Source organism: Taudactylus pleione, unplaced genomic scaffold, assembly GCF_031769625.1.
Source record: "Taudactylus pleione unplaced genomic scaffold, aTauple2 ptg000720l, whole genome shotgun sequence".
NCBI lineage: Eukaryota > Metazoa > Chordata > Amphibia > Anura > Myobatrachidae > Taudactylus > Taudactylus pleione.
In genome coordinates this window covers 715,096-740,264 of record NW_028285122.1, presented here as the reverse complement: position 1 = coordinate 740,264, position 25,169 = coordinate 715,096, and the positions used below count along the sequence as shown (strand labels likewise).

Genomic DNA, 25,169 nt, shown 5'->3' with positions numbered 1-25,169 from the left:
AAGCGATTCCGCTACGTGCATCAGACTTTTAGATCAAGTCCTGTATTTTGCTTCACCAAGAACCAAGGGTTGTTAGGATCTTACAATCGGATCAATACATTTTGGTGACCATGCTGGATCCTATTATTAAGTCATACATTGTGTCTTTCTTCCCAATGGACACAGATCTAAAGAGATCCAAAGAGCTGTTGATAAGCAAATTTTCAGCTCAAGTGGCACATGATGCAGCTATGGCTTCTCCTTCAGTTCTCCAGCAACTGCATCTGATGAGAAAAAAAAACTTCCCCAAAAGACCCACTGGTGATGGAGATGAGTCAACACAACCAAGTTTTGACATCTGGTCAGGTCTAAAAGAATTGGCTACAATTAATGAGACCTCTGCCATGACTCCATCTGACATGGTCACCATTCAAAGAATGGTTATGGACTAATTTAAATTTTTTAATAATAGTGTCCAAATAGGCATATCAGACAGTCCGTTTGACTACTGGCAGGACAAAAAGCAATTTGGAGGCCCTTGCACAAACTGGCTTTGCTTTACTTGTGCTTCTCACCATCCTCTGTGAACTCAGAAAGAGTTTTCAGCACATCCAGGAACATTGTCAGCGATCGGCGTAGGAGGCTACTTCCTCAAAATGTGGAAAAGATGATGTCCATCAAAATGAACTACAAATTCTATGCCAATTACATCCAAAAATTAAAAAGCACCTGTAATGGTGGATTCCAGCAGGGAAAAATGTAAATTATATGATGATGATGTACACACTGATAAGGGTGAGGAATCGGATGATGATGATGGCAACATCTTGCCTCTGTAAAGCCAGTTTGTGCATGTAGAAATCATTGCCAGCAATGTCAGCTGCCAATTGGTAGTTTGTTTTGTGGGGGCCCAAACAAACCACTTGCATAATGATTGATATTGTTGATGAAGGTGTTGGTGGTGGTGATGACAGGTGCTTGGATCTAGCAGAGAGAAGAGAGCTGGCTGACGCTGGACTGCTTATTGGTACTTTTTAAGCCAAATTTTATGAATTTTGAAAAAACTTTTTGGATGGATAAGCTGCACAGGGAGGAGGTTGCTAGATTGTTAAGGTTTCTACCTCTACTTACTCTGGCTTTGTAAAGGTTACAGATGGCTTGACAATTGTTGTCAGGATTTGGGTAGAAATAATTCCACAAATAAGAAGTGGCTTTTTTTGTCTTGTATCCAGGCATGACAAAGGGGTTGTCAGGGTCCGAAACAGTGGATCATCTTGGTGGCAGGTTTAAGCTATAGTAATCACTAGGACGCTGTATCTTATCCTGATCCATGTTCTGGCTGTTGCAGGCAACGGGATACCTGTCTTGTCTGTGTTTAGCTCATAGCCTGTCATTCCTGTCTGTCTGCGTGTTTGTCTCAAGAGCTCACTAATCAACATCTGTCTGTATGCATCTCAGGTGCACACTAACCTGTGATTAGGAAAGGCTCTCTGCAGGAAATGGTTTTGATTGGACTCTGTATTCCTTAAGTTACAGGCAGCCCTTCACTCAATGCCGGTTATACTGTCTGACATGCTATGTTAGTTGGTCTGTCCTCAGAAGTCTGAGTCCTAGCTGGTCTTCCTAGTTCTACAGAGTTATATTCTGAACCTGTCAGTATCCAGCCCTGTGGATACTGCAGGTTCAGACCGCAGCCTATCAAGCCTGGTCTGTTTTGTTCCAGCTCTTCTACCTGCATTATTATCCACCTAACTGCTTCCAGTTTGTGGTCCTGCCATGTCTGAGTGCACCTGTCTGCCATCTGGTTCCTACACATCTGCCTGCAAGGCCGCATCAAGCTATGTCTGTTTAATTCTAGCTAATCCATCCATAGTTCTCCACCGTGCTGCCTCCAGCTTGTCTTCCTGCCACACCTCAGTGCTCCTGTCTGCCATCTGGTTCCTGCACCTCGGCCTGTACGGCTGCATCAAACTCTGTTTGTACCATCATGGCTCAGTAGCCACAACCCGGCTGTCTAAGCCGCACATAGGACCTGAAAAGCCAGGTTGTACTTTATCTGTACCATCATGGCTAAGTAGCCGCATCCTGGCTATCTAAGCCACATCACGGCCCACAAGGCTGCATCATACTCTGTATCATCATGGCTTAGTAGCCGCATCCTGGCTGTTTAAGCCACATAATGGCCCGCAAGGCTGCATTGAACTCTATCTGTACTTTGCTGGCTCAGTGGCCACATCTTAGTTGTTACAGTCGCACACAGCCCTCAAGGCCACTTTATTCAAGTCTTGTCTCTAGCTACTAGGCCACATCATAGTCTGCAACCATTTTGGCTCACTAGCCGCACCTATGCCTGCTAGCCGCACCTTGAACTGCCAGTGTTCTTGCCTTATCATTGTAAATTGACTGTTTCTTGTTGGTCCAGTACTTATCCATATCTTGCCTGTCTTGTCTTGTCTGTACTTTGCCAGTTCTATCTTGTCTAGTCTAGTCTATAATCCTGCAATACCACAGTCCTGGTCTCTCCTGCTTAGCAGCTAGTTATTATTGTCCAGCCACTCCTTATCTGGTGTCCTAGCTGCACGATAGTCCCTATACATTCCTGAGACCCATCATCTGTTGCTGCTATTGTACACTGTCTATTACAACTGTTTTAGTACTATTACCTGCAGCCTCACTCCAGTTAGCCAGTTGTGGAAGGACTGCCACATCACGATCCAGTCTTCTCCTAGTCAGCAATCCTGCGATCTCATCATGTGATATCATAACAAGAGTTTTCCTTATCATGGTCAACAACTGTTTCTTCCACTGGTGCCTAATTTACACAAAAAATATCCTCATCAATAAAATCATCATCAACAACATCCTCATCATCAACATCCTCATCATCAACATCCTTTTTAGCATCAGCTACACAAATATCCTGCTCATCCTGGTGCACTTCCACAGAAGCATCCTCAATTTCTACGTCAGCATGTTCACTTGTGCTTACATCATCATACGAGACAGAGCCACCAGTCATAAATATTAGCCTTTCCCTGCCACTTTGTGTGGTGAAAGTCCTATTGCCAATTTTATGTCTTTCTGCAGCTAAGTTTCCTTTTTATGTTTTTTTCTTTGCCACTGTAAAAGATTGGTTCTTGATGTTAGAAGCCCTCACCTAAGCCCTGTATGCCCTTGGGCATTGGCTTTAGTAGATGATGGAGATGGACTAGTATCATCATGACTGTTGCCACTGGCAGCAGCTCCAGCACTAGTATGTGGTTCCTGCTTTCCTCTCAACTGGTCATTCTCCATATCAACAAACACGAATGAAGTGGGGTACAGCACACACGTCAATTTGTACCAATTTTAAATATTACACTGCGGTATCAATGATCTACAGTGTCACAATATTTTTTTATGAATAAGAAAATAAAAACATACTGCGCTACCACTTACAGTGTCACTGTATATTTTTTATGAGTAAAACACTGTGCTATCACTTACAGTGTCACAAGATTTTTTATGTATAAGATTAACACACTGCGCTATGCTTATAGTGTCACAATACATGGATGATAAACTGTGGTCTGGCCAACAGTGTCACCAAACAATAATAACGTACCTAGCACACACAGAAAAAAAACTGAAAAAAAAGATATTTTTTTATATTTTGTGGAATGCAAATTTTTTTTTAACTGTTATTTTTTTACACTGGGGAAGAGCACCCCTGGATGAGGTAGCAGCCCCTTGATGAAAAACACAGCACCCCTGTATGTACAACAAAGCACCCCTCCGGAGTGCAGATGGACCACCTGTAGAATCAAAAATAGGTGGATGATAAACTACAGTCTGGCTGGCAGTGTCAGCAAACAATTATAGCATAGCTAGCACACACAAAAAAAACATTTATTTTTTTTGGAATGATAATTATTCATTTTAACTTTTATCTTTCTTGCACTGGGGAAGTGCACCCCTGGACAACACAGCACCCCTTTATGTACTGCTTCCCTAGTCCCTTGATTGATAGGACAACAGTGACAGAGCAGCACCCCCACTTTACGTACTACAGCCCCAGCCCGACAATGCTGCACCCTTGAACAGCAGATAAGAACAGAACAAGTCTGTTCTGTACACTCTCCACAGCCAGAGTGAATATGGTGCCGATCACCGGGACCTTTATACTGTAGAATCCCAAACCCACGCAAATCCAACAGAGGGATGATGATGTTTTGCCTTGTTTTTGGATCCAAGTCAGACGGGAACTCTCAAGCCGGACTTGGATCCGACTCGGAATTGCAATGTTCGGGTGGGTACAGACCTGCTCATCTCTAATGATTACAGGTAATGTTTGAACATTTCATTAGTTGAATTGGGGCTAATCATTATTTTGTGCACCAATGGCCTTATTCAGATGTGTATACAATACCGATATTACGCAATTGAGTGATTATCGGTGGACTGTGCATCCATCACGGCTGCACTGCAGACTTGTCAAGATGCTTTAGCAATGCTGGTCGCAGTGAGGGTTTCTTTGCAAAGTGATTAACATTCAGGGGTCGTTTGGGGACGTTATGTGGAGTGCGGGGGGGAAATGCAGGGGTGTCCCAGATGTTTTCGGGGAATGTTGTATCCTGAATCTGTGAGTCCATATGCAAATACAGTGGTTCTGATGGCTCAGTTAAGGCGCCATTGTATGTGACCATAGGTGCTACTCAGATGGCCGATATCGGATAGTCTGTGACCATTGCTTTAGGTTTGGACACGTTTGTTTGGATCTGCGAAGCCGCCAGTGAACGTCTGAATACACTTTGAGGCAGCTACAGCATTAGCATATTTATAAACAGCCGCTGAACATTCATTACTGTATATCTCTGAGTCATACAGATGTACAAGTGCCACTAGCCCAGTGCTCAGTGTACACTAGTGATCAATGTCGGAAAGGGGCATGAAGGGCCCACAGGAGATTCCCCTGTACCCCTGTGGGCTAGCCCGACCCTGCTAGCAATGTGGTTTTTGTTGCTACTTATAGTTTTTAGTGGTGTGAATAAGATGCACATTTTGAAATAAAGATGCTTGCCACGGATAAGTGACAAGAAGCCTGGTCCAGCAACAGGGGCTATGTGACGCTCCTAGAACACTGTTGGATGAGGACTCATCTAGAATTGTCAGATAGCATTACATAGCTATTGGGCCTATTAGAAGATTCCTGCACAGTCCCGACAGAGCCCTGTCCAACCCGTCAGAGATCTGGATGAGCACGGTCTGTCCAGAGTACAACAGTCTTAAGGGATGGGAAGTTTTGTAATGAGTTGCTTTGAGCATAACCTGGAATTCTGTAGAGCATCTACGTATTGTTCTCAGTTTGTGGTGTAAGGGCCTGATTCAGATTTGGGAATAGAGTAAGATAGAGCAAGTAACTGTGCACCTGGACAAACCATAATGCAATGCAGGGGGAGCAAACACATACATTATTTTTGCATACTGGCTTCTTTTGCATGTAGCCCACAAAGGCTTTAATTTTACACTGCAATCTAGATGTCAGTTTGGACACACCCCTCCCACACCTATGTCTCCCTGCACATGTTACATCTCCTGTCAGTGCCAGATTAAGGTTTACATAGGCCTGGAGCTGAAATTTCTGAAGAGCCTATAATGTGCCACTGCAAATATTAAGCATCCCCAGGATTTTAGAAGGAGTACCCTAGACAATGTGTGTACTCAGCGATGGCCCGATATAAATCATGCAGTTCGTAACACACTGTACGATCTGCTGTATATTGTTCCCCTGCAGTATCCAGAACCATGGTGTCGGCCACCAGATATCCAGATTGTCCTGCACTGCAGGCAGATCTGAACATGCGACGAAAGATGCGCAGGAGCGCGCAATAGTGAATACACACGGGATGATGTGGACAATTTGTCATTCTGATTCATCCCAAAATGACAAATCATCCAAAATATCATCTCGTTTGTACTTAGCTTAGGGCCTTGGTGGCAGATGGTGTATGAATGGGGTAGCGCCAAAGGAAAATCTCGGCCTGAGCTCTGCTTGGTCTAGAACCCCAGTCCTGTATGTTGGAGCAGGAATGGCAGAAGAGGAGAGGAGGCAGTGGGAATAGAGATGGGGTGGGACAGAGGGGGATAGGAAATATATATGCGTGTGTATATATACACACAGGTTGGGTATGATATCCCAGCTGTCGGGATGCCGCTGATCATAATACTGACAGCGTCATCCCGACAGCCTGAATACCGACACCCATAGGTCGCTGTGGTGAGTACTTTTCTAACCCCTACCCTAACCCTCCCTCCCCGGTGCCTACCCTCCCCTAGTGCCTAACCTAACCTCCCCATAAACCTAACACCCCCTCCCCGCAACCTAATCCTAACCCTCCCTCTCTGGTGCCTAACCCTCCCTCTAGTGCCTAACCCCACTAGCTAATGCTACCCTCCCCCTGAACCCCAATACTTACCTTTGGGATGCCGACGGTCGGGATATTGGTGCCGGGATTTTGGCACCGGTATTACATCCCATATAAACACACTGCAGCAGGTCTGGCACTCCCGTACAAAATTATACCGTCTGACGGTGCCCCCAAAATAAATCTTTACAAACATCAAAGTTGCAGCACTCAGGAATAATATATGAGCATATATTGATAGATAGATAGATAGATAGATAGATAGATAGATATGAGATAGATAGATAGATAGATAGATAGATAGATAGATAGATAGATAGATAGATATGAGATAGATAGACAGATAGATATGAGATAGATAGATATGAGATAGCTAGCTAGCTAGCTAGCTAGCTAGCTAGCTAGATAGATAGATTGATAGATAGATAGATAGATAGATATATATGAGATAGATAGACAGATAGATAGATAGATATGAGATAGATAGATATGAGATAGATAGATAGATAGATAGATAGATAGATAGATAGATAGATAGATAGATATGAGAAAGATAGATAGATATGAAAAAGATAGATCGATAGATATTAGAGAGATAGATATGAGAAAGATAGACAGACAGACAGACAGACAGACAGACAGACTGCCCCAGGGGAAAGTCATAAATAGGGGTGAGCGGGTTCGGATTTCTGAAATTTGAACCCCCCGAGCCCACCCGATCCGGTGCCGATCCTAGTCAGGCTCGACTTTTCCCGCCTGACTCGGATCTGAAATCGAGGCAAAACGTCATCATCCCGCCTTCCGGGTCTCGTGGGTTTTGGATCCTATATAAGGTACCCGCGTCGGTGCCATTTTCTCACTCGGCTGTGGACAGTGAAGAGGGAGGGTGGGAGTTAGGGCTGGCTGGGCTGTGTAGTGTAGTGTAGTGCAGTGTAGTATTGTGCTGTGCTGTGCTGTGCTGCTGTTGTCCATAGGGGCTGTGTCCACTCCTCCAAAGTCCATAGGGGCTGGCTGGACTGTGTTGTGCAGTCAGTTGTCCATAGGGGCTGTGTCCACTCCAAAGTCCTGTGCAGTATCCCAGTCCTAAAGGGGTGCTATAGTGTTGTCCAGGGGGTGCTCTGTCCATCAGGGGTGCTCCCCCCAAGTGCAAAAAAATATATATTTTTTCTGTGTTTGTGAATTGTGTGCACAGATGCCGCACGTGCATCAACAAAGTAGTGCCAAGCGTGCGCCTGTGTCATAAGTAAAGGGCCATCTGGCTTGACCGTTAAAGGGTGCTGTAACCCCCAAAGTGCACTTATTTTCTGTGTTTGTGAATTGTGTGCACTGTGGCTGCACGTGCATCAACAAAGGAGCAGCGCCAAGCGTGCGCCTGTGTGCCATAAGTAAAGGGCCGGCTGGCTTGTCCGTTAAAGGGTGCTGTAACCCCCAAAGTACACTCCAAACAAAATAAAAAAATATTTTCTGTGTTTGTGAATTGTGTGCACTGTAGCTGCACGTGCATCAACAAAGGAGCAGAGCCAAGCGTGCGCCTGTGTCCCATAAGTAAAGGGCCGGCTGGCTTGTCCGTTAAAGGGTGCTGTAACCCCCAAAGTACACTCCAAACAAAATAAAAAAATATTTTCTGTGTTTGTGTGCGCCTTAGCCACACGTATATATCAATATAACATAAAAGGAGGACCAAACATTCTCCGATAAAATTAAAATAGGGAAAGATCAAGAACCACTTCCTCTTAGTGCTGTTGCTGCTGCTGGGAGTTGTTCATCATCCCAGAGAGGAAGTAGGAACACCACTACTTTTACTAAACAAGTGACCCTCCAACAGTCCCTAGCGAGGAGGATGAAGTATGACAGCAGTCATCCTGAAGCAAAACGTATAACTGAGGACTTGACAGCTATGTTGGTGCTAGATGTGCGTCCCCGGTTCCAAATCCCGTCTAGATTCAACCTGAATCCTCAAAGCAGCAGCGACAAGCATGCGTCTGTCTGTTAAAGGGTGGTGTAACCCTCAAAGTGCGCTCCACAAATAATAAAAAAATTCTTCTTTTTTTGCTGTCTTTGTGAATTGTGTGGGCTGAAGCCGCACCTGCATCCTCAAAGCAGCAGCGACAAGCGTGCGTCTGTCTGTTAAAGGGTGGTGTAAACCTCAGAGTGCGCTCCACAAACAATAAAAAAATTCTTCTTTTTTTATCTGTCTTTGTGAAATGTGTGGGCTGTAGCCGCACCTGCATCCTTAAAGCAGCAGCGACAAGCATGCGTCTGTCTGTTAAAGGGTGGTGTAACCCTCAAAGTGCGCTCCACAAATAATAAAAAAATTCTTCTTTTTTTGCTGTCTTTGTGAATTGTGTTGGCTGTAGCCGCAACTGCATCCTCAAAGCAGCAGCGACAAGCGTGCATCTGTCTGTTAAAGGGTGGTGTAACCCTCAGAGTGCGCTCCACAAACAATAAAAAAATTCTTCTTCTTTTTTCTGTCTTTGTGAATTGTGTGGGTTGTAGCCACACCTGCATCCTCAAAGCAGCAGCGACAAGCCTGCGTCTGTCTGTTAAAGGGTGGTGTAACCCTCAAATTGCGCTCCACAAACAATAAAATAATTCTTCTTTTTTTTCTGTCTTTGTAAATTGTGTGGGTTGTAGCAACACCTGCATCGTCAAAGCAGCAGCGACAAGCGTGCGTCTGTCTGTTAAAGGATGGTGTATCCCTCAAAGTGTGCTCCACAAACAAAAAATAAATTCTTCTTTTTTTTCTCTTTGTGAATTGTGTGGGTTGTAGCTGCACCTGCATCCTCAAAGCAGCAGCGACAAGCATGCGTCTGTCTGTTAAAGGGTGGTGTAACCCTCAAATTGCGCTCCACAAACAATAAAAAAAATCTTCTTTTTTTCTGTCTTTGTGAAATGTGTGGGCTGTAGCTGCACCTGCATTCTTAATGCAGCAGCGACAAGCGTTCGTCTGTCTGTTAAAGGATGGTGTAACCCTCAAAGTGTGCTCTACAAACAAAAAAGAAATTCTTCTTTTTTTTCTGTCTTTGTGAAATGTGTGGGCTGTAGCTGCACCTGCATCCTTAAAGCAGCAGCGACAAGCATGCGTCTGTCTGTTAAAGGGTGGTGTAACCCTCAAAGTGCGCTCCACAAACAATAATAAAATTCTTCTTTTTTTTCTGTCTTTGTGAAATGTGTGGGCTGTAGCCGCACCTGCATCCTCAAAGCAGCAGCATCAAGTGTGCATCTGTCTGTTAAAGGGTGGTGTAAACCTCAGAGTGCGCTCCACAAACAATAAAAAAATTCTTCTTTTTTTATCTGTCTTTGTGAAATGTGTGGGCTGTAGCCGCACCTGCATCCTTAAAGCAGCAGCGACAAGCATGCGTCTGTCTGTTAAAGGGTGGTGTAACCCTCAAAGTGCGCTCCACAAATAATAAAAAAATTCTTCTTTTTTTGCTGTCTTTGTGAATTGTGTGGGCTGTAGCCGCAACTGCATCCTCAAAGCAGCAGCGACAAGCGTGCGTCTGTCTGTTAAAGGGTGGTGTAACCCTCAGAGTGCGCTCCACAAACAATAAAAAAATTCTTCTTCTTTTTTCTGTCTTTGTGAATTGTGTGGGTTGTAGCCACACCTGCATCCTCAAAGCAGCAGCGACAAGCGTGCATCTGTCTGTTAAAGGGTGGTGTAACCCTCAAATTGCGCTCCACAAACAATAAAAAAAATCTTCTTTTTTTCTGTCTTTGTGAAATGTGTGGGCTGTAGCTGCACCTGCATTCTTAATGAAGCAGCGACAAGCGTTCGTCTGTCTGTTAAAGGAAGGTGTAACCCTCAAAGTGTGCTCTACAAACAAAAAATAAATTCTTCTTTTTTTTCTGTCTTTGTGAAATGTGTGGGCTGTAGCTGCACCTGCATCCTTAAAGCAGCAGCGACAAGCATGCGTCTGTCTGTTAAAGGGTGGTGTAACCCTCAAAGTGTGCTCCACAAACAAAAAAAAAATTCTTATTTTTTTTCTCTTTGTGAATTGTGTGGGTTGTAGCTGCACCTGCATCCTCAAAGCAGCAGCGACAAGCATGCGTCTGTCTGTTAAAGGGTGGTGTAACCCTCAAATTGCGCTCCACAAACAATAAAAAAAATCTTCTTTTTTTCTGTCTTTGTGAAATGTGTGGGCTGTAGCTGCACCTGCATTCTTAATGCAGCAGCGACAAGCGTTCGTCTGTCTGTTAAAGGATGGTGTAACCCTCAAAGTGTGCTCTACAAATAAAAAATAAATTCTTCTTTTTTTTCTGTCTTTGTGAAATGTGTGGGCTGTAGCTGCACCTGCATCCTTAAAGCAGCAGCGACAAGCATGCGTCTGTCTGTTAAAGGGTGGTGTAACCCTCAAATTGCGCTCCACAAACAATAAAAAAAATCTTCTTTTTTTCTGTCTTTGAGAAATGTGTGGGCTGTAGCTGCACCTGCATTCTTAATGCAGCAGCGACAAGCGTTCATCTGTCTATTAAAGGGTGGTGTTACCCTCAAAGTGCGCTCCACAAACAAAAAAAAAAATTTTCTATTTTTTCTGTCTTTGTAAAATGGGTGGACTGTAGCCGCACCTGCATCCTTAAAGCAGCAGCGACAAACGTGCATCTGTCTGTTAAAGGGTGGTGTAACCCTCAAAGTGCGCTCCACAAACAATAAAAAAATTCTTTTTTTTTCTGTCTTTTTGAAATGTGTGGGCTGTAGCCGCACCTGCATCCTTAAAGCAGAACCGACAAGCGTGCCTCTGTCTGTTAAAGGGTGGTGTAACCCTCAAAGTGCGCTCCACAAACAATAAAAAATTCTTCTTTTTTTTCTGTCTTTGTGAAATGTGTGGGCTGTAGCCGCACCTGCATCCTCAAAACAGCAATGTCAAGCATGCGTCTGTCTGTTAAAGGGTGGTGTAACCCCCAAAGTGTGCCCAACCAAAATAAAATAATAAGTGAAGGGCCGGTTTGGACATCTGGTCCGGTCTGAAGGACGTGCCAACAATTTCTGACAAGTATACTGTCACTGCATATGATACTGTCCTCAAAGCAGCAGTGACAAGCGTGCGTCTGTCTATTAAAGGGTGGTGTTACCCTCAAAGTGCGCTCCACAAACAATAATAAAATTCTTCTTTTTTTCTGTCTTTGTGAATTGTGTGGGCTGTAGCAGCACCTGCATCCTCAAAGCAGCAGCGACAAGCGTGCGTCTGTCTGTTAAAGGGTGGTGTAACCCCCAAAGTGTGCTCCAACCAAAATAAAATAATCTATTTTTCTGTGTTTGTGTGTGAAATGTATGTGCAGTAGCCGCACCTGCATCCTCAAAGCAGCAGCAACAAGCGTGCGTCTGTCTGTTAAAGGGTGGTTTAACCCTCAAAGTGCGCTCCACAAAAAATAAAAAAATCTTTTTTTTCCTGTCTTTGTGAATTGTGTGGGTTGTAGCCGCACCTGCATCCTCAAAGCAGCAGCAACAAGCGTGCGTCTGTCTGTTAAAGGATTACATCGATGACAGCATCCAAGTAGGCATGTCAGACAGTCCTTACATGTACTGGCAGGAAAAAGAGGCAATTTGGAGGCCCCTGTACAAACTGGCTCTATTTTACCTGAGTTGCCCCCCCTCCAGTGTGCACTCCGAAAGAGTGTTTAGTGCAGCCAGGAACCTTGTCAGCAAAAGGCATAGGAGGTTGCTTCCACAAAATGTGGAGAAGATGATGTTCATCAAAATGAATTATCAACTCTTCCAGGGAGACCAGCCTCCAGAACGTACAGAGGGACCTGTGGTGGTGGATTCCAGTGGGGACAAATTAATACTCTGTGAGGATGAGGATGTACACAACACTGAAGAGGGTGAGGAAACGGTGAATTAGGAGGATGAGGACGACATCTTTCCTCCGTAGAGCCAGTTTGTGCAGGGACAGATTAATTGCCAGCTTGTTTTGTGGGGGCCCAAACGAACCAATAATTCCAGCCACAGTCGTGTGGCAGACCCTGGCACTCAAATGATTGGTTTGTTAAAGTGTGCATGTCCTGTTTATACAACATAAGGGAGGGTGGGAGGGCCCAAGGACAATTCCATCTTGCACCTCTTTTTTTTCTTTGCATTATGTACTGTTTGGGGCCTAGTTTTTCAAACTGCCTTCCTGTCTGCCACTGCAGTGTCACTCCTAGATGGGCCACGTGTTTGTGCCGCTCACTCGTGTCGCTTAGCATAGTCATCCATCTACCTCGGTGCAACCTTTTGGACATAAAAACACTATTGTGTGGTGTGAGGTGTTCAGAATAGACTGGAAATGAGTGGAAATTAAGGTTTTTGAGGTTAATAATAGCATAGGAGCAGAAAAATCAACACATTCTGTGATTTTAGCTGTTTTTATGCTTTTTTTAAAAAAAATACAGATCCAAAGCACAAAACCCAGAACCCAAAACAACGAATGGTGGTTTTGGCAAAACCAATCCAGATCCAAAACACGAAGAAAGATCCAGATCCAAAACCAAAACACGAAAAGTGGCCGGTGCACACCCCTAGTCATAACACACAAAGAAGAGCAGCACCATGCATTACACTGTGACTGACTTGCTAGATTATTGTAGACTTTACCTTACAGATGGTTATAGCTGCCAAGTGCCCATGTGTTTCTCAGCCAGCTTCCATCCATCAGGTCTTCTCAAGGCAGCTCTATGTGGCTCCACTTTTCATATATTTTTAGTAGGGATGTGCAGGCTCGGATAGGTTCGAGTTTGCATGTTGAGTTCGGATTTTTCCCTCCAAAAAAGCGGAACTCAGAAAGAGGCTAAACGTCATCTTACATGGATGAACATCATCATTCCTGGACTTTTGTCCAGGAATGATGATGTTCGTCCATGTAAGATGACGTTTAGCCTCTTTCTGAGTTCCATTTTTTTGGAGGAAAAAATCCGAACTCAATGTGCAAACTCAAACCTATCCGAGCCTGCACATCCCTAATTTTTAGTGCCTGGAACCAGGTGCCCACCAACTGAGTTGCTGAGGAGGGAGGGATTGTGAGAAGAGAATGTGCGGGGATCTTTAGATGATATGGGAGCGGGGCTTAAGTGCCACGGGTGGGCGGGGCTTCGACAGATGTAACAAATGGGCGGGGCTTCATAGAGCTGGTTGAACGGGCAGTGTTTTTGACACCTGGGTGGTGCTTCTGATATCCAAGCATTGCAGAGCTTCTGGACGACCGGGGCTGGATGGGCAAAGCCTAGCAAAGCCGGAGGTAAATGGGCTTTGCAGTGCGGCTGTTAGTGGTGACAATGTCAAAACTACAGAGGATCCTGTGGGCCTATTTTTGTGGGTGGGCCTGGAGCTGTAGCTCCACTTGCCCCATTGTTAATCCGACCCTGTCTCCCGTTCTGCAGTACAGCATGGTTTTACAAAGGTGCACAGTTATTGGCTAATTCTTACTCTATTCCCAAATCTGCCCCATTTACAAAGGGGTTATACCATCTTGCTGTATTTAGTAAACAGCGGTAATCTTAGATTACCGCTGTGTGTACAGCATCGCTCTCACAATCTAAAAGATGGCGAGAGCGATGCGGGCCACATTGCCGGCAATGGAGACCCGGCGGTACCTTTCCGGCTTCAACAAAGCCATCCAGGCACTGTTGGGTCTCCCTGTCATGCACATGTGCAGATGGACCGTCGCGCATGCGCATGACACTGGAGCCCGTCGCTGGCAGCGTTAGGCTGCCAGCAACCCAGCTGAGGACCTCGCTGAGGACTTCGACTTCGCGGGACCTCGCCAGAGGGGTAAGTATTACTAAATGCCAGTGGAATTTTCGTTTGTATCACAGTGATACTAAACGAAAATTCCCGTTGGTATTTCCTTTCGTTTGTAAATGGGGCCCTCAGTTTGAACTTGATGATAGGAATGATGGTGCAGGTGCACCTGGACTGAAGGCGTTGAGCAGAGAGGGAAGTCCTTCTCTTGGAGTATTTCTTAAATTGAGGAGCACCATAAACTCGTCAGAACAATCTCTATAACATTTATCTAACAGATGCTTTGCAGAACGTACTGCCCTTTCTTCTGATCCATTGGAATGTGGGTACTGGGGACTGCTGGTGACGTGAGATGTCCCATTCACTGTTAAAAATGTGGAACTCACCTCGTATGATCTACATGCCTTTGTCAGTAAGTAGTTTGCATGGTGTGTGTCACATTTGTGTTTATCTTAGGAACCGGACTTTGTGACAGTAGCGATGTGCAGAAAAGTGTCATTAATTTCATTTTGTTGATGATTGTGACACTTGTAAGTTTGGGAAGATAATCTATCTTGATCCAACTGGAATTAGAATCCACTAACACAAGGTGATATTTCCCCTTCCATTCAAAGAGAACTGCAGCAAGGATGGACTAAGGGATATCAGGAACCTCATGGAGACTGACCAGTTACTCAGCATGATAAGCCCACAAACATTGCTGGGGGCATTGCTGGGGGCACAGGCAGATAAATCCGTTCAATGTCTGTAGCCATCGAGGGCCAAAACAAGGCATCTTAAGCCTGCAATTTGCCCCTGATGGGCACACCTGAGGTGACCCTTGTTGGTCTGCTGCACATAGAATCCTTGAAGGGCAGAAAGTATCACAAAATGCTGAACATGCAGGAGGATGCCGTCTCAGATTGTTAATTCATGGTGGAAGGCAGAGAAAGACTTGAGGTCACAACACAGTTCATTGGAGGAAGAATGGCAGCCTACAGGACAACACAAAATAACCATTGGCAGAGGTCATCCCTGAGTCTTACATCACAGAGCTCCTCCATTGGCCTGGAGGAAAACACATCAAACTCCATGACTTACAGGTCATCAACAGCATCAGGGACATCTCAGTCCAGGAGGTGAGCACATGATAAGGTGTCAGCACATGGAGGTCCTTACCAAGTTTGTACACCACATCCAGATGGTACTTTTGGAGCTTGGGCATGAAACATTGAATATGTGCGGAGGCAGTGTGAAGGGGGTGCAGAGAATAGTAATCAGTGTTTCCACATCCATATTCTTTATTTACTGGCCACCATAGGCACTTAGATTCACAGTGTGAGACCAGTTTTTAAAGTGTGTTGGGGTTTTTGCACTGGATAAGTTCATGTGTCATGACGTTACACTTTGCACCAGTGTACATTTTTATTTTGATGTCATTATTCATCTACTTATCTACTTACTATGGTGGTAAATTCCCTCAGGTCAATACTCTGGGAGTGGAGATTAGTGTCTGGGGTGTTTTCCAGAAGAGTATATACAGTCTTTACTCGGTGCGGTGGGAAGCTGGAACATGCAGTTGGTTGTGTGTCATCAGCTTTAGGTTTGGAGGATCTTTTGGGTTATATCCAGGTATATTGGCCCTCAATTTACAAATACATAAATGAATGTACAAATATAGGAGCTATTATCATGTACTGTAGGACCATCAGAGCAGAGACGCCTTGATGTGTCTGGAGGCTATATGAAACTGAGATCCCTGCATTACTATTATCATGTAGAATGTATGTCTCATTTGCTGGTCCATTATAATGTGCTGGGTGAAATTCTTTGTTTGATTTCTTCTAGTCTAGATTAACCCCTTCCTTACATGGACTTGTGATGGACCAAAACTTGATTTGAGCTACTACTTTTCTGTGTATCTATTTTAAACTCCATTGCACTTTTATGGGACTGTACATACAGGACCTCATTCAGAGTCGATCGTTGCGGCCGCACGGTTTTAGGGGAAAGGGGCTGGATATGCAAATGAAGTGATCACAAGTTGCAATCCTAAAATGAGATCGTTAGCTGAACGACTGAGGGTAAGAAACAGCGGTAACACTAAATCACGCCCCCTTCTCGATCACAACACACGTCATCTCCTGGGATATAAGGATTAATCGCGAGCATCGCGAACCATCGGAGCTGGTCATAGAGCTTAAGGTTGACCATACCCTCTCTTAAGCACTACGATCAAGTCAGTGTAAAAACATCCCATGTCACGTGTGCCATGACACTACTTTGTTAATTATGCACTCCCATAAAACACCGTTCGCATAATTAGGCACGCGTGCGTTCGGATCTCCACTCCCCCATTTTCAAGCACCTTCCCCTGTTACCACCCACAAATGGTTCATACTGTCACTCAAACTACCAACCTGGCTGTGTTCAAGGAGAGAGAAATTTCTGATCGTAACAGCTAGTTTGCGCACGCGCATTGCGAACTTTACACATGCGCAGTTTAGCGAACATCGGTGGCGTACGAACGTGAGGCCGCAACGACTGCCTCTGAATGAGGTCCACAGTGCACAAGATATATCATTATAAGTCCCACACACCAGGAGGAGCCGCACCCTGTGGAAGAACTGAATGGCTCCAGTTACTTCTCACACGCGGCTTTGCCATGTGCATCCAAAAAGGGGGCATGACCTACTGTACTTTTCAAAGACCACGTCCCTTAGATGATGTTACTTGAGGGCATGTCTGTATGATATGCCTCCAACTTCACGTCAGGCTAGGGGCAACCCCAGCGCTCCATCAGCAGCTTGGCTGCCCCCAGCCATCTCCCAGCACTGACTGGATATCCATTAAGCTGTGCCGGCACCGCCATGCTCTGTTTAGCAAAGCAGAGCTGCGGCGATGGGGGTCCCCAACCTCCTGAACTCTCGCAGAACACTTTGGGCCATAGGTGGAACAGCGGGAGAGTGCCCAAAAAACTGGACTGTCCTGCTAAAATCAGGATGGTTAGGAAGGGTGCACCCTCTATGGGGTAGCGGCCCTGTTCGACCACACTGGTCAAATGCCCCAAAGAGCTGGCAACATATGACTGGGGCTCTCACTGGGGCTCTGCAAAGCTGGAAGCATATGACTGGGTGCTCTCAGAGGGGCTCTGCACAGCTGGCAGCATAAGACTGGGTGCTCTCATTGGGGCTCTGCACAGCTGGCAGCATATGACAGGGTGCTCTCAGAGGGGCTATGCACAGCTGGCAGCATATGACTGGGTGCTCTCAGAGGGGCTCTGCACATCTGGCAGCATATGACTGGGTGCACTCAGAGGGTCTCTGCACAGCTGGCAGTATATGACTGGGTGCGCTCTGAGGGGCTCTGCACAGCTGGCAGCATATGACTGGGTGCTCTCAGTGGGGCTCTTCACAGCTGGCAGCATATGACTGGGTGCTCTCAGAGGGGCTCTGCACAGCTGGCAGCATATGACTGGGTGCTCTCAGAGGGGCTCTGCACAGCTGGCAGCATATGACTGGGTGCTCTCAGAGGGGCTCTGCACAGCTGTCAGCATATGATTGGGTGCTCTCACTGGGGCTCTGCACAGCTGGCAGCATATGACTGGGTGCTCTCAGAGGGGCTCTGCACAGCTGTCAGCATATGACTGGGTGCGCTCAGAGGGTCTCTGCACAGCTGGCAGTATATGACTGGGTGCGCTCAGAGGGGCTCTGCACAGCTGGCAGCATATGACTGGGTGCTCTCAGAGGGGCTCTTCACAGCTGGCAGCATATGACTGGGTGCTCTCAGAGGGGCTCTGCACAGCTGGCAGCATATAACTGGGTGCTCTCAGAGGGGCTATGCACAGCTGGCAGCATATGACTGGGTGCTCTCAGAGGGGCTCTGCACAGCTGGCAGCATATGATTGGGTGCTCTCACTGGGGCTCTGCACAGCTGGCAGCATATGACTGGGTTCTCTCAGAGGGGCTCTGCACAGCTGGCAGCATATGACTGGGTGCTCTCAGAGGGGCTCTGCAAAGCTGGCAGCATATGACTGGGTGCTCTCAGAGGGGCTCTGCACAGCTGGCAGCATATGACTGGGTGCTCTCAGAGGGGCTCTGCACAGCTGGCAGCATATGACTGGGTGCTCTCAGAGGGGCTCTGCACAGCTGGCAGCATATGACTGGGTGCTCTCAGAGGGGCTCTGCACAGCTGGCAGCATATGACTGGGTGCTCTCAGTGGGGCTCTGCACAGCTGGCAGCATATGACTGGGTGCTCTCAGAGGGGCTCTGCAAAGCTGGCAGCATATGACTGGGTGCTCTGAGAGGGGCTCTGCACAGCTGGCAGCATATGACTGGGTGCTCTCAGAGGGGCTCTGCAGAGCTGGCAACATATGACTGGGTGCTCTCAGAGGGGCTCTGCACAGCTGGCAGCATATGACTGGGTGCTCTCAGAGGGGCTCTGCACAACTGGTAGCATATGACTGGGTGCTCTCCCTGGGGCTCTGCACAGCTGGCAGCATATGATTGGGTGCTCTCACTGGGGCTCTGCACAGCTGGCAGCATATGACTGGGTGCTCTCAGAGGGGCTCTGGACAGCTGGCAGCATATGACTGGGTGCGCTCAGAGGGTCTCAGCACAGCTGGCAGTATATGACTGGGTGCGCTCAGAGGGGCTCTGCACAGCTGGCAGCATATGACTGGGTGCTCTCAGAGGGGCTCTTCACAGCTGGCAGCATATGACTGGGTGCTCTCAGAGGGGATCTGCACAGCTGGCAGCATATGACTGGGTGCTCTCAGAGAGGCTATGCACAGCTGGCAGCATATGACTGGGTGCTCTCAGAGGGGCTCTGCACAGCTGGCAGCATATGATTGGGTGCTCTCACTGGGGCTCTGCACAGCTTGCAGCATATGACTGGGTGCTCTCAGAGGGGCTCTGCACAGCTGGCAGCATATGACTGGGTGCTCTCAGAGGGGCTCTGCAAAGCTGGCAGCATATGACTGGCTGCTCTCAGAGGGGCACTGCACAGCTGGCAGCATATGACTGGGTGCTCTCAGAGGGGCTCTGCACAGCTGGCAGCATATGACTGGGTGCTCTCAGAGGGGCTCTGCACAGCTGGCAGCATATGACTGGGTGCTCTCAGAGGGGCTCTGCACAGCTGGCAGCATATGCCTGGGTGCTCTCAGAGGGGCTCGGCAAAGCTGGCAGCATATGACTGGGTGCTCTCAGGGGGGCTCTACACAGCTGGCAGCATATGACTGGGTGCTCTCAGAGGTGCTCTGCAGATCTGGCAACATATGACTGGGTGCTCTCAGAGGGGCTCTGCACAGCTGGCAGCGAATGACTGGGTGCTCTCAGAGGGGCTCTGCACAACTGGCAGCACATGACATGGTGCTCTCCCTGGGGCTCTGCACAGCTGGCAGCATATGATTGGGTGCTCTCACTGGGGCTCTGCACAGCTGGCAGCATATGACTGGATACTCTCAGAGGGGCTCTGCACAGCTGGCAGCATATGACTGGGTGCTCTCAGAGGGGCTCTGCACAGCTGGCAGCATATAACTGGGTGCTCTCAGAGGGGCTCTGCACAACTGGCAGTATATGACTGGGTGCTCTCCCAGGGGCTTGGGGCTTTGCACAGCTGGCAGCATATGACTGGGTGCTCTCACTGGGGCTCTGCACAGCTGGCAGCATATGACTGGGTGCTCTCACAGGGGCTCTGCACAGCTGGCAGCATATGACTGGGTGCTCTCTGAGGGGCCCTGCGCAGCTGGCAGCATATGACTGGATACTCTCAGAGGGGCTCTGCACAGCTGGCAGCATATGACTGGGTGCTCTCAGAGGGGCTCTGCACAGCTGGCAGCATATGACTGGGTGCTCTCAGAGGGGCTCTGCACAACTGGCAGCATATGACTGGGTGCGTGCCTGGGGCTTGGGGCTCTGCACAGCTGGCAGCATATGACTGGGTGCTCTCAGAGGGGCTCTGCACAGCTGGCAGCATATAACTGGGTGCTCTCAGAGGGGCTCTGCACAACTGGCAGCGTATGACTGGGTGCTCTCCCTGGGGCATGGGGCTTTGCACAGCTGGCAGCATATGACTGGGTGCTCTCCCTGGGGCTTGGGGCTCTGCACAGCTGGCAGCATATGACTTAGTGCTCTCACTGGGGCTCTGCACAGCTGGCAGCATATGACTGGGTGCTCTCACAGGGGCTCTGCACAGCTGGCAGCATATGACTGGGTGCTCTCAGAGGGGCTCTGCACAGCTGGCAGCATATGACTGGGTGCTCTCAGAGGGGCTATGCACAGCTGGCAGCATATGACTGGGTGCTCTCCCTGGGGCTCTGCACAGCTGGCAGCATATGATTGGGTGCTCTCACTGGGGCTCTGCACAGCTGGCAGCATATGACTGGGTGCTCTCAGAGGGGCTCTGCACAGCTGGCAGCATATGACTGGGTGCTCTCAGAATGGCTCTGCAAAGCTGGCAGCATATGACTGGGTGCTCTCAGAGGGGCTCTGCACAGCTGGCAGCATATGACTGGGTGCGTGCCTGGGGCTTGGGGCTCTGCACAGCTGGCAGCATATGACTGGGTGCTCTCAGAGGGGCTCTGCACAGCTGGCAGCATATGACTGGCTGCTCTCAGAGGGGCACTGCACAGCTGGCAGCATATGACTGGGTGCTCTCAGAGGGGCTCTGCACAGCTGGCAGCATATGACTGGGTGCTCTCAGAGGGGCTCTGCACAGCTGGCAGCATATGACTGGCTGCTCTCAGAGGGGCTCTGCACAGCTGGCAGCATATGACTGGGTGCTCTCAGAGGGGCTCGGCAAAGCTGGCAGCATATGACTGGGTGCTCTCAGAGGGGCTCTGCACAGCTGGCAGCATATGACTGGGTGCTCTCAGAGGGGCTCTGCAGATCTGGCAACATATGACTGGGTGCTCTCAGAGGGGCTCTGCACAGCTGGCAGCGTATGACTGGGTGCTCTCAGAGGGGCTCTGCACAACTGGCAGCACATGACATGGTGCTCTCCCTGGGGCTCTGCACAGCTGGCAGCATATGATTGGGTGCTCTCACTGGGGCTCTGCACAGCTGGCAGCATATGACTGGATACTCTCAGAGGGGCTCTGCACAGCTGGCAGCATATGACTGGGTGCTCTCAGAGGGGCTCTGCACAGCTGGCAGCATATAACTGGGTGCTCTCAGAGGGGCTCTGCACAACTGGCAGTATATGACTGGGTGCTCTCCCAGGGGCTTGGGGCTTTGCACAGCTGGCAGCATATGACTGGGTGCTCTCACTGGGGCTCTGCACAGCTGGCAGCATATGACTGGGTGCTCTCACAGGGGCTCTGCACAGCTGGCAGCATATGACTGGGTGCTCTCTGAGGGGCCCTGCACAGCTGGCAGCATATGACTGGATACTCTCAGAGGGGCTCTGCACAGCTGGCAGCATATGACTGGGTGCTCTCAGAGGGGCTCTGCACAGCTGGCAGCATATGACTGGGTGCTCTCAGAGGGGCTCTGCACAACTGGCAGCATATGACTGGGTGCGTGCCTGGGGCTTGGGGCTCTGCACAGCTGGCAGCATATGACTGGGTGCTCTCAGAGGGGCTCTGCACAGCTGGCAGCATATAACTGGGTGCTCTCAGAGGGGCTCTGCACAACTGGCAGCGTATGACTGGGTGCTCTCCCTGGGGCATGGGGCTTTGCACAGCTGGCAGCATATGACTGGGTGCTCTCCCTGGGGCTTGGGGCTCTGCACAGCTGGCAGCATATGACTGGGTGCTCTCACTGGGGCTCTGCACAGCTGGCAGCATATGACTGGGTGCTCTCACAGGGGCTCTGCACAGCTGGCAGCATATGACTGGGTGCTCTCAGAGGGGCTCTGCACAGCTGGCAGCATATGACTGGGTGCTCTCAGAGGGGCTATGCACAGCTGGCAGCATATGATTGGGTGCTCTCCCTGGGGCTCTGCACAGCTGGCAGCATATGATTGGGTGCTCTCACTGGGGCTCTGCACAGCTGGCAGCATATGACTGGGTGCTCTCAGAGGGGCTCTGCACAGCTCGCAGCATATGACTGGGTGCTCTCAGAGGGGCTCTGCAAAGCTGGCAGCATATGACTGGGTGCTCTTAGAGGGGCTCTGCACAGCTGGCAGCATATGACTGGGTGCTCTCAGAGGGGCTCTGCACAGCTGGCAGCATATGACTGGGTGCTCTTAGAGGGGCTCTGCACAGCTGGCAGCATATGACTGGGTGCTCTCAGAGGGGCTCTGCACAGCTGGCAGCATATGACTGGGTGCTCTCAGAGGGACTCTGCACAGCTGGCAGCATATGACTGGGTGCTCTCAGAGGGGCTCTGCAAAGCTGGCAGCATATGACTGGGTGCTCTCAGAGGGGCTCTGCACAGCTGGCAGCATATGACTGGGTGCTCTCAGAGGGGCTCTGCACAGCTGGCAGCATATGACTGGGTGCTCTCAGAGGGGCTCTGCACAGCTGGCAGCATATGACTGGGTGCTCTCAGAGGGGCTCTGCACAACTGGCAGCATATGACTGGGTGCTCTCCCTGGGGCTCTGCACAGCTGGCAGCATATGATTGGGTGCTCTCACTGGGGCTCTGCACAGCTGGCAGCATATGACTGGATACTCTCAGAGGGGCTCTGCACAGCTGGCAGAATATGACTGGGTGCTCTCAGAGGGGCTCTGCACAGCATGCAGCATATGACTGGATGCGCTCAGAGGGGCTCTGCACAGCTGGCAGCATATAACTGGGTGCTCTCAGAGGGGCTCTGCACAACTGGCAGCATATGACTGGGTGCTCTCCCTGGGGCTTGGGGCTTTGCACAGCTGGCAGCATATGACTGGGTGCTCTCACTGGGGCTCTGCACAGCTGGCAGCATATGACTGGGTGCTCTCACAGGGGCTCCACACAGCTGGCTGCATATGACTGGATACTCTCAGAGGGGCTCTGCACAGCTGGCAGCATATGACTGGGTGCTCTCAGAGGGGCTCTGCACAGCTGGCAGCATATGACTGGGTGCTCTCAGAGGGGCTCTGCACAACTGGCAGCATATGACTGGGTGCTCTCCCTGGGGCTTGGGGCTCTGCACAGCTGGCAGCATATGACTGGGTGCTCTCACTGGGGCTCTGCACAGCTGGCAGCATATGACTGGGTGCTCTCACAGGGGCTCTGCACAGCTGGCAGCATATGACTGGGTGCTCTCAGAGGGGCCCTGGCAGAATAAGCAGACACCCTGCTCTAGATAATACCACCCATTTCCCTTTACCTGCGTCCTCTATACCTGGAAAGTCAGCAGAAACATAGGTAACATCAAGAATCATCAGACCCATACGTATAATAGTGGTTGACCTGACCCTCCTGTAGACATATTATTATTATTATTATTATTATTATTATTATTATTATCCTTTATTTATATGGCGCCACAAGGGTTCTGCAGCGCCTTACACAGTACATAAACAAGTAAGCGCACAAGAAAACAGAAATGAACAGTAAAAACAATACAGGACAGTTACACGATTTATACATTGCTGCATAACACTTAGATAGCAGCATGGTGTCTGTAACCAAGGGTTGGGTGCTGTTGTAAATTAGAGCAGTGTTGGCTAACCTTGACACTCTAGCTGTTGTGGAACTATATATCCCAGCATGCCCTGCCACAGTTTTAGCATACCCTAATAGCAAAACTGTAGCAGTGCATGCTGGGTTATGTAGTTCCATAACAGCTGGAGTGTCAAGGTTAGCCAACACTGAATTAGAGTATAATTAAGTGAAGGAGAAGCACATGAGGGAAGAGGGCCCTTTTCGTGAGAGCTTACATTCTAAAGGGGAGGGGGCAGACAGACAGGGGTGACACAGATGGGCTGGATACAAGGGTCACAGTACTCTAACATGTATGGAAAGGTTAGTCTAAACTTAAGAGGAAAAAACAATGAGTACAGCAAACTTGCACCAAGCCTCCTGATTTGGGGGCCAGAGCCAAGGACCATTTGAGAAGTCATCTTGCTGCGTGGTTCGGTAAGGTATAGTAGGAGTGGATAAGCAGATTGCATGGGGAGATCAGGAGGGATGCGGGCAGCAATGTAGATCCAGGTGCAGGCATAAGCCATAGGCATGGTGATAGTGTGGTGGTAGATAAGAGCAGTCCTTAATAGCAGAAATTGGTGATCTGTTAAATTCTCCTTCTGTTCTTCTCCTGTACAACTCCTGAATAACTCCAGCTTTGAATTAAGGGGGTCATTCAGACCCGCTCACGAGCAAAGGACGCTCGCAAGCGGGTCGATGTTCCCCCACTGCGCATGCGCACGACGGAGCGAGAGACAGGCTCTCCATCACTCCGGGTCTCGCACCAAAGGGGGCATGCTGTCGATGTTGATTGACAACACACCCCCTTTGGTGGGCGTGCCAGGGGCGTGCCTGCCAGACGGAGGCTTCCTATGGGAACGCCTACCGTCTGAAGCCGGCCCCACTGACATCACTAGTGATTTCAGTGGGAGTGATTTTGGCTCTGATAGAGCCAAAATCACTCCAGGGCTTGCGGCAGCGAGACCCTACCGCAGGGTCTCCGTCGCAAGCCTGATGGTCGTGATGGTCTTGACCATCGCGACCATCATCATGGACGCTCGCATAAGCTGTGGGTGGTCACCCACAGCTATGCTAGCGTCCAGTAGGATGCTCCATTTTCATGGAGGAGGGCCCTGATTCAGAGCGAGCGCTCTGGTCAGAGCGTCCGGCTCTGAATCAGGCCCTAAATGTTCTATTGACACTTTAAACTAGGCTCTGATGTTGTAGCAGCCCCAGCTATGGCAGCCTAGTAGTGACAAATAAGTATGACTCAAACCAGGTGTCCACACTGATTCCACCCCCTCCCCTAACACCCTCCTCACACAACAAAGGGTCAGCAGTAATATAAACAAATGGTGAGAGGACAATATACCAACACAGATACAGAGTCATTTCCTGCCTTGATACAGATTTAAAAATAATATGAAATACTGTTTAATCAGTATGTTGGGTGCAGTAGTTAATTACCGAGCAGATTTAAAAGGCTAGAGACATAGCGAGACTTCCTGTGTGCAGCTAGACCTCAGGCTGCGTCTGTC

At 48.7% G+C, this 25,169-nt stretch overlaps 1 protein-coding gene across 1 annotated transcript in view; it reads left to right on the top strand.

Moving 5' to 3' along the window:
* Positions 1 to 25,169, top strand: part of LOC148477379 (uncharacterized) — a 57,407-nt gene that overhangs the window by 17,964 nt on the left and 14,274 nt on the right. The gene's annotated exons all lie outside the window — the stretch shown is intronic.